Raw genomic sequence first — 15,978 nt, 5'->3', positions numbered from 1 at the left:
CTCCTCTGTTCCTCTAATGTCCATGACACACAGCTCTATCACCAGTCACTTGCTGATGTCATCTACTGACCTTTCAGTCACTTCCGTTTATTTGGGAAAGACCCCAACACCTGCCTTGCTGTGTTTCTCTCTAACATACTCTTTCGACATTCTTGGGGATCTCAGTATCCATGTTTGTGGGCTTCCTGTATTTTCATCTCTCAGTCCCTCGACTTTCTTACTCTCGATAATCTATTCAACATCTTATTCATTCATTCTAGACCTAGCCATCACATCACTCATTTTTATTGTTATTCGGTTACAGTTGTTCCCACCCCCATTACTCTCCCCTGCTTTACTCTGCCCCCCCCCACCTTTCCACATTAAATTTAAATTAATTGAACATAATGACTATTAACTTGCTGGCTTGAGTTACTGAGTAGTTGCACATTTTAGCTCCTGTTCCTGAAAAGGGGTCCCAAAAGTAGAGGTAATGGAGCTCCTTAAAAGGCAGGTGGCTGTCACTTACTGCAGGTTTTTCAAATGGATCATGGGGGCAAAGTTCCTGGATATCCTTCAAATTGAACCCAAGCATCAGAACCTCTTTAGTCTTCTGTCTAGGAATATAGAAATATGTGAATAACCCAATGGGCTGATACAGAAAATATAAATAGTATTTTCATAATCCTTAGTTCTTTCTCCTACTCTGAACAATGCCCTAAATTCTGATTTAGAGATAAGAAAATAGAGGTTAAAGAGTTAAAGGGAATTGATATAAACAATCTGGGTCTTCTTAATTTCACTCTCCTACTTCTTCCACATAAACATGGAATTTTATCATTGGCGTAGATATTTAGGGAGCACCTACTATGTGTGTTGTTCTGCTATGACCTGTAAAGTATAGTCTTGTCAAAGGCATGATTTCATCTATTGATTAGTCTTCAAAGCTCTGGTGGACAAATGTGCCCTCGAGAGGGAATACATTGGAACAATTGATTGTTTCTTTCTTACCCCCCAGTAAAGTGGAACAAGCAGGTCTTCATGGATTGAGACTTTTCAGAAAGCAAGATGTATGGCCCTACAATTCTATCTGCAGGGCACAGTGACACGATTTGCTCTTATTGCTGGGACACTCCAGTGGCTGTGTTTTTTTCTGGAATTTATGGACTGGCACAGTGATCTCTAGGTTATTGACTCCCAACATCATTCTCGCTGTCTCCAGACTCCCTTTTTCATTACCACTTACTCTCCAGCACTGTCTGAGCCCTAGGTTCTATATCTGGCCTCTGGCTCAGAAAAAGACTGCACTGACCCAAGGACTATGATCTCTTGAATGTCCCTGTCAATTTAAATGGAAAACTCAATAGAAGTTTTCACTGGGCATTTTCTAACCCAACACTTACCGGAGCAAAGTGTGGTCATCCAGATCCAGGACCTATGTTCTAACTACTTAATCAAGATTAAATATGATGAAAAGAAACAGAAAGTGATCTGGATAAATGAGAACATGTGAAAAATCTTCAATATTCTTTAAACTCAAAGGCTTTGAAGTCAGCTATATTTGGGTTCAAATTCCACTTCTTAACCTGAAGACTATAGAAAATTTATCTCATTTCTCTAACTTTCAGCTTTCCTCTATAAAATAGAATTGATAAAGGAGACTGATTACAATAAGGTATTAGAAACATCTGACATAATATCTAGCTCATACCTAGCATAACGAAGGGAAGTTGTTCTTTTCCTGTTTACCCACACGTTAACTTAATGATCTCTGTTATCCAATGTTAACTCCTATTTACTCTTAAAAATCACTTTATGGATTATAGTAATTACAATGGTTTAATTATAACCTCCTATTGACTTTTCTATAGTTTAACAATAAAAATATAATTGGCTAACATTTATAATGCACGAGCTCTGGGCCTTACACTGCAGTACATGTATCCCATGCATTCATCACTAGTAATGATTACAACAATCAGAGGATGGTAACTGCTATTATCCCCCACCCATCTTTTAAAAGATGAGGAAACTGGGTCTTGGAGACGGCCAGCAAATTAACCAAGGTTTAAAAAATCCAGAAAATGAGATTGAAAACTATAGCTGTTTGACTGAGCAAATTTATACTATACATACTTATTAGTTTTTTAATGCACTTCACAACAATATGCTTTTCTATAACATTTTCCTATGACTAGTACTTTTCCCTTAATTCAGACTTTTTTTTTAAGATGGAGATTCCACATCCTTCAGTGCAAATCAATAAGCATTCTGGAGAACACCTTGACGAGATTATTTGAGGGCACAACTTCTCTATCTTTCATAAGCTGGAGGAAATGCCTATATGAAAGGATTATGGTTACTTTTTCTGTCGCCCCTAAGAAAAGACTAGATCTGTATTTATTTGAGGATGATATTAGAACCTAGTTACCTTGCAGGACACGTGTTGCGTGCAGCCACAGGTTTCAGAAGCAGATGGCATGTGCTAAACTGTGTATGTAGGAATTAGCTCTGGGAATAGCTTCTGTTGAGGGTATAAAGAAATTAGGAGTTGAGTCAAATTAAAACTGGGCAGAAGGCCTATGCAAAGTGGTGTTCTTATGCCTCCTTTTCCTGCTGTTTGTGAATGTGTGTGTGTACTGAATACACATGTGCAGACACACACACACCGGCACATAACATCTCTATCCATATGTCTCACAAATCCACTCTGTACTCAGACAAGTCAAAACCAGTTTTCCTTGGCGTTGAAGACACTAGACAAATAGACAGATCTGTAGGGTCTCGGTCCCATTTGAATATACCTGATAAATGTAAGACCTTGAGAAATTCATTTAACATTTCCCATTCTTAAGACTGTACTCTCTGAAAGCAAACCACTGTACAGCCCACACTTGAGGAGTTGGGGGGTATGTTCTACCACCTCAAAAGCAGAGTATTTACATACATTATTTTAAATTCTTCTGCATATAAGAGTTGTCTATTATCTCCTATTTATTTATCTATTCAGTCATTTATTTATATTGGTATGAGTTCAGGAACATCTATTTTGTACTTTGGGTTGTACTCCAGTATTACTTAACTTGGTTGTTGTTCAGGTGGTTCCAGCTCTGATCTTTGGGAGTTTTTCAGTTAGTTCCTGCATCCTTTTGACATAGACCCAACAACCCAACATTTTTTTTTTTTTTGGAGGTAAAGATGTCCATACTTTCTGGTAGTATATTTGCCTTCATTTCTTTTTTCAATAATGCTTTCTTTTTCTTTCTGTAGATCCAATTTTCTGACCAACCTTTTCTTTCTCTCTGAAGAACTTATTTTAACTTTACTTGGAGTGTTAGTCCACTGGCACTCAATTCTCTGTTTTTATTTATCTAGGAATACCTTCATTTCTTTTTCACTCTTGAAGGAGAATTTATAGATATACAAACCTAAGTACCTGCTATTGTTGTTGTCTTTTCTTTAAGCACTTTAAGTATTTCACTCTGCTCTTCCTGCTTGCATGGTTTCTGACAAGCAGTTTATGATAATTGTTATCTTTGTAACTCTATGGTGCTTTTTTCCTCTGGCTTCTTTGAGGATTTTCTCTTTGTCTTTGATTTTCTGCAGGTTGAGTATTGCATCATTTACAATTAGAAATATCTATTAGTATTACATTGTTGTCTTAATTGCTGACACAGTGCTCCTAAGATATTTGAAATTTCCTAAATGATGAGAGTGGTAAAAGCATCTTTCTTATGTAAATGAGGTAATTTTGAATATCCTTTGGTTACCTAAAGGTGGGGGCTAGTTGCCAGGAGAGACAACAATGTGATTAGAGGGTTGGAACTTCCCATCCCACCCCTGGACTTTCAGGGACACCAGAGGGACTTGAGATTGAGTTTAGTCACCAAAGGCCTGTGATTTAATCAATCATGCCTATGTAATGACGCCTCCATAAAAACCAAAAGGATAGGATTCAGACAGCTTCCAGGATGACGAACACAGAGGATTTTGGGAAGAGCGATGTGTTCAGAGAGGGCATGGGAGTTCCATGCCCCTCCCCCATACCATGCCCCATGCATCTCTTCCATCTGGCTGTTCCTGAGTTATATACCCTTTAATAATAAACTGGTAATTTATTAAGTACAATGCTTCTTAGAGTTCTGTGAGCTGCTCTAGCAAATTAATCAGCTGAAGGTGGAGGTCATGAGAGCCTCTGATTTATAATCAGTCAGTCAGCAAGCTTGAAACTGAAGTCTGAAGTCTAAAGGAGCAGTGTGGGGACCTCCAATCTCTAGCTAGTTGATCAAAAGCACAGGAGGCCACAGTTTGCAATTCACATCTGAAGTAGTGGGTAGGCGGTGGTCTTCTATGACTGAGCTGTTATCTGTGGAATCTGATGCTATCTCAGAGTAGGTAGTGAGAACTGAGCTGAGTTATAGAATACCTGGCTTGTGTCCCCAAATTGCTTGGTGGCAGGGGCAGGGGGGACACATTGGAATTGGTACCAGAATCTCTCTCTAAATATGCTATATCTAGAGGTGTGGGTGTTTGGATATTTATTCCACTTTGTTTTCTCTGAGCTTCCTGAATGTGTAGTTTCCTACCTATAATGAATTTCAAAAATTTCTCAGACACCATTACTTCGAATAGTTTTTGTACTTTGTTCTCCTTATTTTTTTCTTTCTGCTAATCTAATTATCCATGTTACAGTCCTTTTGAAATTGTCTGAGTTCTGTGAGCTCCTCTGTGTCCTGTTAGGGTTGTTTTTGTTGCTATTGTTTTGGTTTTCTTTGTCCTATTTGCTATTCAGTTTGGGAAGGGTTTTTTTTTTTTTTCCAACCAGATTCAAACTTATTGATTCTTTCCTCAGCTATACTGAGTGTATTAATGAATCCATCACAGACATTCTCCATTTATGTTACAATGTTTTTTGATTTCTAGCATTTTTTTAGATTCTTTCTTAGAGTTTTTACTTTTTTATTCCATTACATACTTGATCTTGCATTTTGTCTACTCTTGTTATTAGAACTCTTAAAATATTAATTGTAGTTATTTTAAAATCCCTACCTGATAATTCTAATATCTGTATTATACTTGAGTTTAATTACAATGCTTGCTACATCTCTTCAGAACTGTGTTCATTCTTGACTTTTAACCAGACCTTTAACTTTTGTTTAAAGCTGAACATGTATCAGATAAAAGAAACTTAGGTCAGTAGACCTTTCACGTGAAGATTTATGACAAGTGAAATTAGGCTCTGTTTAAGGTTTTCTGTAGGTATAGTCCCTGGAGGTTTCCAATTCTTTTATTGTCTTTTTTATTTTCATTTTTTGTTTCCCCTGAAGACGTTTGGCTCCTCCACATACTTTTCCTCTGAGAAAACCTTTGTCTTGTCGCTCTTTCTGCTGTACTCCATGGATACTAGTCTGGAGACCTGCTTGAGTGATTTTAGGGTATAGATGAGGGAAAGTTTTATATAATCTTCTGATTAAAACTCCATATTTTAGTAAGACCGTACATTGGACACATGACCTTCACAAGTGTGTGTCCACAGGTATAGCTTTTTCTTCCCCTCCATTGCTCCATATTGTCTACTCCAGGAGAAGCATTTCCAATAGATTTTCATGAGGCCTTGCCCCCTGACAATGTTTTTTATTTCACCATCTTATGAGACAGAAAGGCTACAGAGGCATGGGTGGGAGCGTTAGCATAGGTAGCTAGATATTAATACAGAAAGGGAGCAAAGGGAAAGACATTAAGATGCCTAATCTACTAGGAATCTGCAGCTTCACACACTCCCCAGGGGATTGTAGCACTGCCCAGTCAAGGGAATTAACACCCCTCTCTTCCCAGTGTAGGGAGGAAGGACCAGCTTTCCAGTCTTCCCAGAGAACTGGGAAGTACTGGACCAGAGTAACTGGTCCATTGGCCTAGACCGTGGGGGAAAGGAATACACAGCCAGAGAAATTCCTCTGCTGGACACATTCACAGTAGGAGCCAAGATGGCAAAGGAGCAGGTGCTTCTACTGTGAGGCATGCACAGTAACAGATAAGATGGTGATCTTAAAGGCCTGTCTGTCTAGTCTGGGAACAGAATCAGATTGGCTAAGGGACACAGAACCCTGAAGATCTAGGAAATGAATTGGTTAGGAGGAGAAACCAGCAGAAATCTGTGAAAGATTAAGTTGATTGATTAGTTTGAAAAAGTGCCTGGTCCTTCCCAAGCTCGAGATTCTCTCTCTCTCTTGGCAACATGTGCTCACCCTGTTTGTTCTCACACTCTCTCTCCATAGCAGCCATATGGCCCTAGCAACCACATGGCCAAGCAGCCCCATGGACTCCAAGTGCAGGCTCCAAGCCTGAGCCTGGGTACAGCAATGCAGCACCAGCCACAGTGCAGCCGAGAGCAGAAGCTAAGCCAGCCAGACAGGGACAGAAACATGGACTGAACCAGTGGCACGAAAAGTCTGGACATTGGCCCTGTTTCTGGGCCCGATGAAGACCAGGCTGAACTTCTCTCTCCACCGAACCTGGGGCAGTCCTTTGATTTTGCTCCCACAAGAAACCTCACCATTAAACGTTATCCTTCCATAGGTGGGTCCCTGGATTGCTCTCCCGTGCCAACTCCACGAAAAAGCTTCATTTCCACCAGCAATAGGAGGAATACTTTTCCCCCAACTGTGGTCAGGTTCTCACAAAAATTTTTTCTTCTTTTCCAAGACTGGGTCTTTGTTGTGGAGAAAACTTATTGTATTTCACAGTGTTTAATCTTCCTCCCCACCCGTTGGAGCCTTGAGGGACTCTCCAATTTTCACCCAGAGAACCGGATGGGGTTCACAAAGAAGAAGACTGAATGGGGCGGGGGGATGACCCTAACTATAGTAATCACCTTCTCGTACTTGTGCTCAACCGCACTGTTTTCAGATGCTCATCAAAATGACCACCTAGGTGTTCCTGCCAGCTTGTGGCTCCAGCAGCTTCTGCTCCAAGTAAGCAAGCCTGGGTTACCTCTCTCTGTATATAGACTCATTCCCTCCAGTTTTCAGGACCGAGATTTACCCTGCAACCTTCATTCTCTGCTGATTCCAAGTAATCAAAGTGTTTGATTTTTAGTGTGTCCAGGTTTATTGTATTATAATAAGAGGGTTGTGTTCAAACAAACTTTCATGGATAAAAGCTTTTCTGAAAGAAAGGATTTATTGTGCCAAATGCCAGCCGGAAAAGGACCAGGTCCTGGGGCAGGAGGTCTGAACCTTGAACAGCAGGGCTAGATGGAAAAGACAAACATATTCACAGTGTCCGGGGTTTGATGAGGGTCTTTTATACATACAGTTTGGCAAAGAATGATGCAAGTTGTTTTGGAAGAACTTACATTGGACAAAGGGGGTGGGAGAAGGTGAAGGAATCCTTGCTCTGGTATAGGGGCGTGGCCAAAGGAAGAAGTGTTTGCTGCTTTGGACTGGTGCTGGGCAAGAGTTTAGAACGTTCACACGTAAGCAGGAAGCAGAGGTCCCTGAGGACTGGGGGTGCTTGATGGTCAGCTACTCAGCTATTCTCTATAGCTAATCACAGAAATAACCACCAGAAAGTTAATTCAAATTTTCAACACACTTTCAGGAGTGTAAGCAGTCTTTGTTGGTTTTTCCCTGCAGTTATTAACTGATTAACCTCTCTTGTCTCTTCCTTCCACCCTCTTCTGGGCTGTAGCAACTTAATGTAGGACATCTCAGAATTCTCTCCCTGTCAGTGGACTTTCAAGCTCTTTATGCGCAGGAGTTAAAATCAAACGTCTCCTCTTATTAGGGTTTTAAATTACATGTTAGGGAAGGGAACTTTTATATTTTTAAGGAGGTGCTGTGTTGGGTCTGTGACTTCATTATTGCTGTTATTTATCCCTGTCCCTGTCTGTTGCTACCAATGGTGTGTAATTTCAATGAGGTTTGATTAGAAGAAGAGTATTTTAATTGCATATCTATCCCTGATATCGAACATGAAACTTAGTGCATGCTTGATAAATGAATGAACTAGATCCAGAGAAAGAAAAGTATTATTAAACTAAAACTCCTGACTTTTCTTGTCAGGAAAATGCAAATCTTTAGCATCAAAAAGCTTTCAGTGAGATACTGACTGGAGTACTAATAACAATGATGCAAATAGTTGCCCTTTCTGAGCATTTACTATGTGAAAATCATAGTACAAGTGTTGTAACACATTAACTCAATTAGTACTAACAAAACCCTCATCACACACTTGAGGAAAGTGAAGTCCAGAGAAGTTAATTGAACTGCCTTATATTTTACAGCCAGTTAAATAACAGAGCCAGATTTCAATCCCAGCTCTGACTTTCTTACAAACTCTGTCCTTAACCATTAACCTTTACAACAGTTTTTCTGCTACCAGTTGGTAGTGGTAAATGCATAATAATAAGCCACTGAAAGAATAATAATTGGACCAGCCGAAGACTTTATGACCAAAGAACTAGATTAGAATTAGGCTGTACCCTGTAACAGATCTGTAAAACTACAAAGTACGCTTCAACTTGTTGACTCTCAAAGTTTCATCAGGGGAAAAAAATAAAGAAAATAACACTTTTTATGTTCTTACTAGGGTTAAATGTAATTTCTTGCATTCAATTGGTGGCTGTTTTCTTTTCTTCTTTGCAGTGGCTTAAAGAAAATTGAACTCAGTGAGACTGTCTGACTTCTCTTTAAATATTTCATGTCCTTATTTTTTTCCCATGAACTTTGTTTAGTCTCTGGATTGAACAAACTCTATTGGGTTGGCTAAAGGATAAAGAAATTAAATTTTTTATGCTAAACCTATATTGATCCAATATCTTCATCAGCTAATCTGGAAGCAACTTCCTGGCCCTTGAGGCCCATAATTATGAGCCACAGGGTTTGTTCTTAATTAGAACATTGTGATCATAGAACCAGCTCTGACTGGCCCTGTTTATAACAAGATACTTAGTTGTGTTCCAGAGGCAACAGGACAAACCCACAAGTCCTGTAGCTGAAGCAAGTGCAGAGGAGAGAATTTCTACCTGCATCTGTACCCAGAGCCAAAGTCTGTCACCCGCCCCCCCCATGAAACCAAAGGACTGGAACATACTGGAAGCTGGATGCCAGAACCATTTCAGGATGATCCAGTGCTGAAGCCCCTCACCACATCTTACCATAAGTGGCCAAGTCTCAGAGCCATTCTCTGGGAACTGGCCCTGACAACCTTGAATGTCACCCTGGGTCAGGGATTGGAGCTCTGCCTTCGGTTTCCTTGCCAGTCAGCCTCACAATAAAGCTTCTTCTTTTCTGAAAAGCCAGTGGTATTGGCTTCCTATGTATGCATGTTGAACAGACAGCCCTTGGCAATAAAATCTTGATAACAGAATGTGGATATTCTTTCCTCATTGTGCAGAAAGGGTAAAGATTTTTAAGGAACTTTAATAAATAGGCAGGATAATTAATGCTAGCTTTTATAATAAACAGTTCCAAACCTTTAGGAACTTAACACAACAAAAGTTTTATTTCCTGCTCACAGTACGTCCAGCATGTCAGGTTAGCATAGGGACTTAGGGGAGGGGGCTCTGATCCATAGCATCGCTTAGAAACCGAGGGCTGACAGAGGGACTGTGCCCTTCAGTTATCTTCTGCACTTGGCACCAGGGACTGACCTGGGCACTCACAGCCATCCAGCTGCTGGGGAACGAGACAAAGCTGGGGCCATGCAGAATCTTCTCCTTTTATGGGTAAACCTGAGTAGGTCCATATTTAATCACAAGGCCTCAATTAACCACAGGCAAAGTTGGGAAATGTAGTTTTGCATGTGGCCAAAAGGAAAATGAAGCAGGTTTGGTAAACTCCTAGCATTGTCTGTATGTACCTCAAGAATCAAATGGGATAATCTCTATAAAACACCTTGCATTGCCTGGCACATAATAAAACTTCAAAAAATGGTTGCTATTACCACCACTCAGATTTTAATTTGCTAGAATATAACACACATTCATGGAATTCAGGTAATTACAGAATGGAACATTTTGTTCTGTGTCGACCCATTTGATTATAAGAACAGCAATGCCATATTACATTTGTATTACATTTTATTGTTTATGAAGCAGTTATACAGATATGAACTCATATTGTTTTCATTTGTTCTTCTCAGTATTCTATGAAATAGATAAATAATATTTCTATTTTAAATATGATAAAATGTGCTCAGAGAGTGGCATTATTGCCAAGATACTACAGCTAATAAGTGATAGAGACAGGATTCAAATCAGGAGTTTTATTTCTCTAAGGTCAAGGTTTATTTCATTAAACATGCTCCCCAAATCACTAAAATCTAAAACTGTTTTCTATTGTTGCAGGTTTGAATATGATGCCACCAAAATCTGGGCTGTCTGTAAGTTCCCAAGTTTGTCCTTTCTTGTGATCATGAAGTTCTTAATAGTACATTTCTTATTTCAAGAGAATGCAAAGTTCTAACAAAATTAACTGCTCATTTACCTTTCAAATCTGGGCTACTTTGAAAAGATCATGTCCAGAAAGGAAAAAAAAAAAAGAACATGAGAGGAACTGGGAACAGTGGTAACTAACTTGTGGTATACTGTGTATTTGTACGGAGTAGAATAAAAGATCAAGAAAAGACTTTGATATTGCATTTAAGTAATTTGAAGGTCTTCGGGAAGGGTGCAGTTCTGCCCTCCCCATAGTTACAATCAATTTTACATCCCAGATCTATGAATCATTTAGGAATGTGTTTTCCTCCTCTAAATCCCACTGCTTAGTACAGTGCCTGGCACGAACCAGAGACTCAGAAACTATTGGCAGATGGGCTGAGTTACTTCCAATGTATGGAATTTGTTGGACTTGGCCCACCTGCAAATGCCAGCTCCATGTAAAGAAGAGCAAAAGGTGCTTCATGTTAATGGGAAAGAGTAGCTTATGAGGCAGTGAGCTCTCCTCCGAAAGTAAGTAAATGCATGTCCATTATTCCTGCATGAAGTGGGGAATTGCTAATGAATTTGTATGACCCTTTCAACTATACGATTCTCTCAGCACTTGACACAAACAGTGTCATTTTATGAAAGACACATGGATGGCAACGTGGAGTGTGATCTTTCATGTACCCACACCTGAAGTGCTCAGTACAATATCCGACAAACTTCTCTTGAGGAAAGCAGATCTTCCATCAGATCTTCCCAGCCTGTCTTATTAGCTTACATTCTATCTTTGGGCTCCATTTCCTCTTTCTCACCATATATGGTCTCATTTCCCCCAGGAAGTTATCTAATTATTTTTTTATGTCTCAAGTGTTTCTCTATATATTTCTTGGTCTTAAAGTTATCTTCCGTTAGGTCTTCCCACATCAAAATGCTGTGTGACAAAATGATTTTACATTCAATTTTGAATTAATATTTTCTAATTTCTCATGTTCACACTCTCAGTACTCCTACTACTGCATTCTCACATAGATGAAAATAAAATTTTCTTTTGATATAGCTAAATCATTGCCAAATAACATGCACTTTCCCTGGCCACATATCACCATTAATAATAATCTACAGGGGTCCGATTGTAGTTATGTAACATTTTCCAAATAGCTTCCACATGTATTACTTCCTCTCAGTAGTCCTGTGAGTTTTAATAGCATTTTAATTAGTTCCATTTGACAGACAAGAAGACTGGAGCAGAGTGAGGTTAAACGACCAACCCAAAGTCACCTTGCTAATTACGGGAAATTGCAGGAATAGAATCCACTCATTATTTCTGTCCCTGTGCTTTCTCCAGACGCATGCCACTTTGCTTTCTTTTTATCTCCAGGCTACCTGGTGACATGACTTGTCTCTGCTTACTCTCTCGTAAAGATTTTCCTGTATTTTCTTTCCGCTGTCATCCTTTGAGTTGGGAAACATTACATATTGACAGCATAATGACAGGTGAATGGAAACACAGAGACAAACTTGACGCCCTGCATAAGAATCTGTGCATTTCTATTACAAAGCTTGGCTTTAGTGAAAACAGTTTTTCCGTCCTCACTAAATGGTGGGTGAAATTTCCAGCCTAGGGATCTGGACTACTGCCTCAGAGTGGTGGGAAGAGATAAAATGGGCAGGCCCTAGACAACGAAGGGCCCGTTGGGGAAGATGATCCTCAGATGTGCCCCACAGTTAGCTCTTACCTGTGTCCTGGACTTCTCAAGCTAACATAGGTACCTACCCTTAGTGTATAGCTGTAACTCAGGCTGTGTATCCTTAGAAGGATGCAAACACCTATACTGAAGAACAGGATCTAACCCCAAAATACACAGGTTCTTTAGTGTCCAGGGATGGCGCTGGTGATCAGACCACCAGCTGTAATATGTAATAAATAACACAGCTGACAAAAGGTTTGTTCTCAGTAAGACCCACTGCACTGTCCACGGAGCTGGTGGAACATCAGCCCTGCCCTTTGACCTGTGGTCTTGAATTCTATTCATTGATGAAACCACAACTAACTTCTCTACTGATTCTGTCCTGACACTTGCTTATAACGGTTCCTGAAATGTACAAATAAATTAAACCCTTTGTGATTCCACCAACTGTGACAAAACCATTAATTTAGTTTCTGATTCAAATCTTCTCTGTCTAGACATGCCCTTTGTTGTAAACTTGAGGTACTTTACACGCCACTTCAGACTCAATTTAAGCCTATCTCTTAATTGAGACATTTTCTCATTTGGAGAACAATCACCGGGTATCTAGGTATCTACTGTGAGTCAAACATCCTGCCAGGGGCTGGAGGGCTCAGCCCCACCCACCCCGTCTGTATGCAAAGCAGAGCACAGCACAATCCAGGTTAGCTTTTGTTGTGCTGCCTAAGATTCTCCCCAATGGCTTATACTTGGAAATTCAAAACTAAACTTCTCTAGGCTGAGAGAAGCTTTTATGGGACTTCTCTGGCCTCTTCTCTGTACTTCCACATAAGGTTCTCTTTTGAAATTAGCATGAGGTGGGACCATGGAGATGAGAACACAGAACATGGACTCACACAAATAGTGACCTAGGTATTGGTTCTGGATCGGCCCCTCATTATCCTTGTAACCTTTGGCAATTTTGGGTTCTGGTGCTTCAATTTCCTCCTTTGTAAAATAGCTATGTAATACTCACTCTGAAATGTTTCGTGACAGTTTCATGTGGTAATTAATGGAAATGGCACAGTGCAAAGTCTGGCATATAGTAAGTGCTCAACAAATGCTAAAACGTTATATATGACTCCTTTATTATTTTTCTCTTTACTTCAGGTAGCCACAGCCACTCTAATATTTATGGTATACATTCATCATGTATATTATTATTTCCCCTGCATTTTACAATTATAATCGTATTTCCCTCTTCTGATGGGGGACCCATAAATTTTCTATTCAAGCATTTCCTTCCAATATACTTTCATATATTTATTTACCTATATGCAATTCTGAAACAAATATATGGTTTGCAGAGTGGCTACATGACATTTAAATTAAGGCAAATCATATTATGCTTTAAATATTGTTTTCACTTTTTCCCTTATTTTGGGGAACAAACTACATCTATTATATGTGTATTTCATTGCATAATACACTGCATAGTATAAATCTTAGATATTTGTTTTATTTAATTAATTTGCTTTCTTATTAATAGACCATAGATCGTACCCAACTTTCTACTCCCAAATGTGAAAGAGGCAGTGTACAATGGAATACATAGCTCTTTGTGTACTTATAAAAGCTTTACGGCTGCACAATTGGTGCATTTTAGAGTATGGACAAACTAATGGGGCACATGGAACATGACCTTTTTCTCCAAAATGACTTATTATGCTGTCCTGTCATCAGTTCATGACGGTTTCCATTTTGACTTATACTCATAAGCATATGGGATCACTTTGTATAATTATTGCCATTCTGATTGTGTAAAATCCTGTCTTATTACTGTTATAATTTACATTATTCTGACCAGTATGGGGGTGGAGCATCTTTTCCAAGAAAGTAGTCTTTCCATTTTTTCCTCATGTGCTATTCAAGTAATTAGTGCCTTTTTCTTTTGAGTTTCATAGCCTTTCCCTGCTCTTTTGTGGGAATTCTAATTAATTCTTTGTCAGTTATTAATTTGGCAATTATCTTCTCTGAGTTTAGCACCTGTCTGTTCACTTTGTCTATGCTATTTTTGGTTAAACAATTATATTTAATTTTGATGTATTAAAATCCATCAATGTTTTCTTTATGGTTTATGATTTTAGGTTTTAATTTTGGAAATTTTTCCTTAAAGTCATAAAGATATACACGTTTTGAACTTTTATTACTTTATCCTTCCCAATTAGGAATGCCATCCACCTAGAGGTCATCCTTGTATAGGGTGTGATACAGAGTCACACTGACTTTCTACATTGTTAACATCGTCAGCATTGTGCTCCCTGGTTGTGGAAGGAGGTACAGGGCAGACGGAATGGATGTACAGGCTACAGGTAAAGTTTCTTAGTTTGACTTAATCAGCTCTAACTGTAGATCAGTGATGATACCCAGATAGCTTTCATAATCCTGGAGGTGTTTTTATAATTTTTAGTACTTTTATATCCCTTACCCATCAGTTGGATTAAAAGTGCTTTGAACTGAAGCTCAAAAATCTGGTTTGCTGCATCATCCTGGCCGCTAGTTATTTTTTCTTTTCTTTTCCTTTTTTTTTCCCCCTCCCCTCCCCTCCCCTCCCCTCCCCTCCCCTCCCCTCCCCTCCCTCCCTCCCCTCCCCTCCCCTCCCCTCCCCTCCCCTCCCCTTTCCTTTTCTGTGTGTCCTAATTGAAAACACATTTATGATGCAGGATAATGGAGCAGATGAGAACACAGACTTTTAGAATCAGAAAAATAAGGACAAAGATTTTAATTCTGATTCAGTCCCTCATTATTTCTGTAAACTTTGCCAAGTATGTCTCTTAGGCCTCAATTTACTCATCTGCAAAGTAGCCATGAAATTATTATAATGGTTTTGGACAGCTGGATAGGCTTCATTTACTTATGATTGGACTTATACTTTTGTTATCTGGGGCCATATTAGAATTTTTAAAAATTATTATTTGCCTCAGCAGGCACCGCAATGCCTGGTTTACAGTAGGTTCACAAATATTTATTGAATCATAAGGAATAGGCCCAGATTCTAGATTATATTTCACTTTTTAAAATTTCAGATTTTCCATTTAGTACTAAGACCAGTGTACATGCATAAAACCTAAACTATGTATAACAGATACTGTTCCACATTCTTTCCATGATTATTCTCTTCTTAGAACAACCCTCAGACGCAGGTGTCAATAGTAGCTCCATTTGACAAACGAGGAAACTAAGGCAAAGAGCTTAGATAACTTGCCCAAAGTTTCATACCTAGTACATGGCAAAGCCCATAATCTACCTGACGCTTTGGCCCCCAAGTTGTATGTTCACAGTGATGGCATGTGGCTGCATTTTTTAGGGTCTTGAAAACATCTACAAGATTACTGAGAGCCTTTTCATTGAGTTTGGATACCAACTCTGTCTCCCACTAACTATAGGGTCATAAACAGGTGCATCAACATTACTAAGCCTTGGTTTTATTTTCTGCAAAACAGAAAAAGAAATCACCCAGTTTTATGTAGCTCTTGTGAAGGCTAAATAAGATAATCCACAGGAGGCCCTTAGTACAATGCTTGTATTGTAACGTACTAGCATTATTACACCAGCAAAATGCTAGTATTATTACTCTACATACATTTTATTTTGCCTCTCCTTGACAGGGCTAAGTAAACTACTTCACTTTTTGTACTTAAAAATTACAAGGTACATTCAAAATATAGCACAATAAATTAATTACTTTGTAGACATTTCAGATCTGCTAAATGATGTATTTCAAAAAATATTCCTATACCATCATCTCCACTCTGAACATATCGATAACTAATTTGTTGATATGTAAATATATTTGTACCGCTAAAACTTTGTAAAGAAGGGGAGTAAACTAGGTTCTCTTTTTGT

General features: G+C 39.0%; 1 long non-coding RNA gene across 1 annotated transcript in view; it reads left to right on the top strand.

Moving 5' to 3' along the window:
* The window catches only part of LOC119056320 (uncharacterized), a 77,663-nt gene extending 63,230 nt beyond the window's left edge, over positions 1 to 14,433 (top strand). Inside the window, exons 4-5 of the long non-coding RNA XR_005083863.2 lie at positions 10,328 to 10,362; positions 14,301 to 14,433. This is a non-coding gene — a long non-coding RNA (uncharacterized LOC119056320). The remainder of the gene's footprint in view (positions 1 to 10,327; positions 10,363 to 14,300) is intronic.
* Positions 14,434 to 15,978: the final 1,545 nt, after the last annotated feature.

This window comes from Artibeus jamaicensis, unplaced genomic scaffold (assembly GCF_021234435.1).
Source record: "Artibeus jamaicensis isolate MK-2021 breed Jamaican fruit bat unplaced genomic scaffold, CSHL_Jam_final scaffold_1964, whole genome shotgun sequence".
NCBI classification, from domain to species: Eukaryota; Metazoa; Chordata; class Mammalia; order Chiroptera; family Phyllostomidae; genus Artibeus; species Artibeus jamaicensis.
Note: the sequence above shows the minus strand (reverse complement) of the source record. Positions and strands in the feature narration are given on the sequence as shown.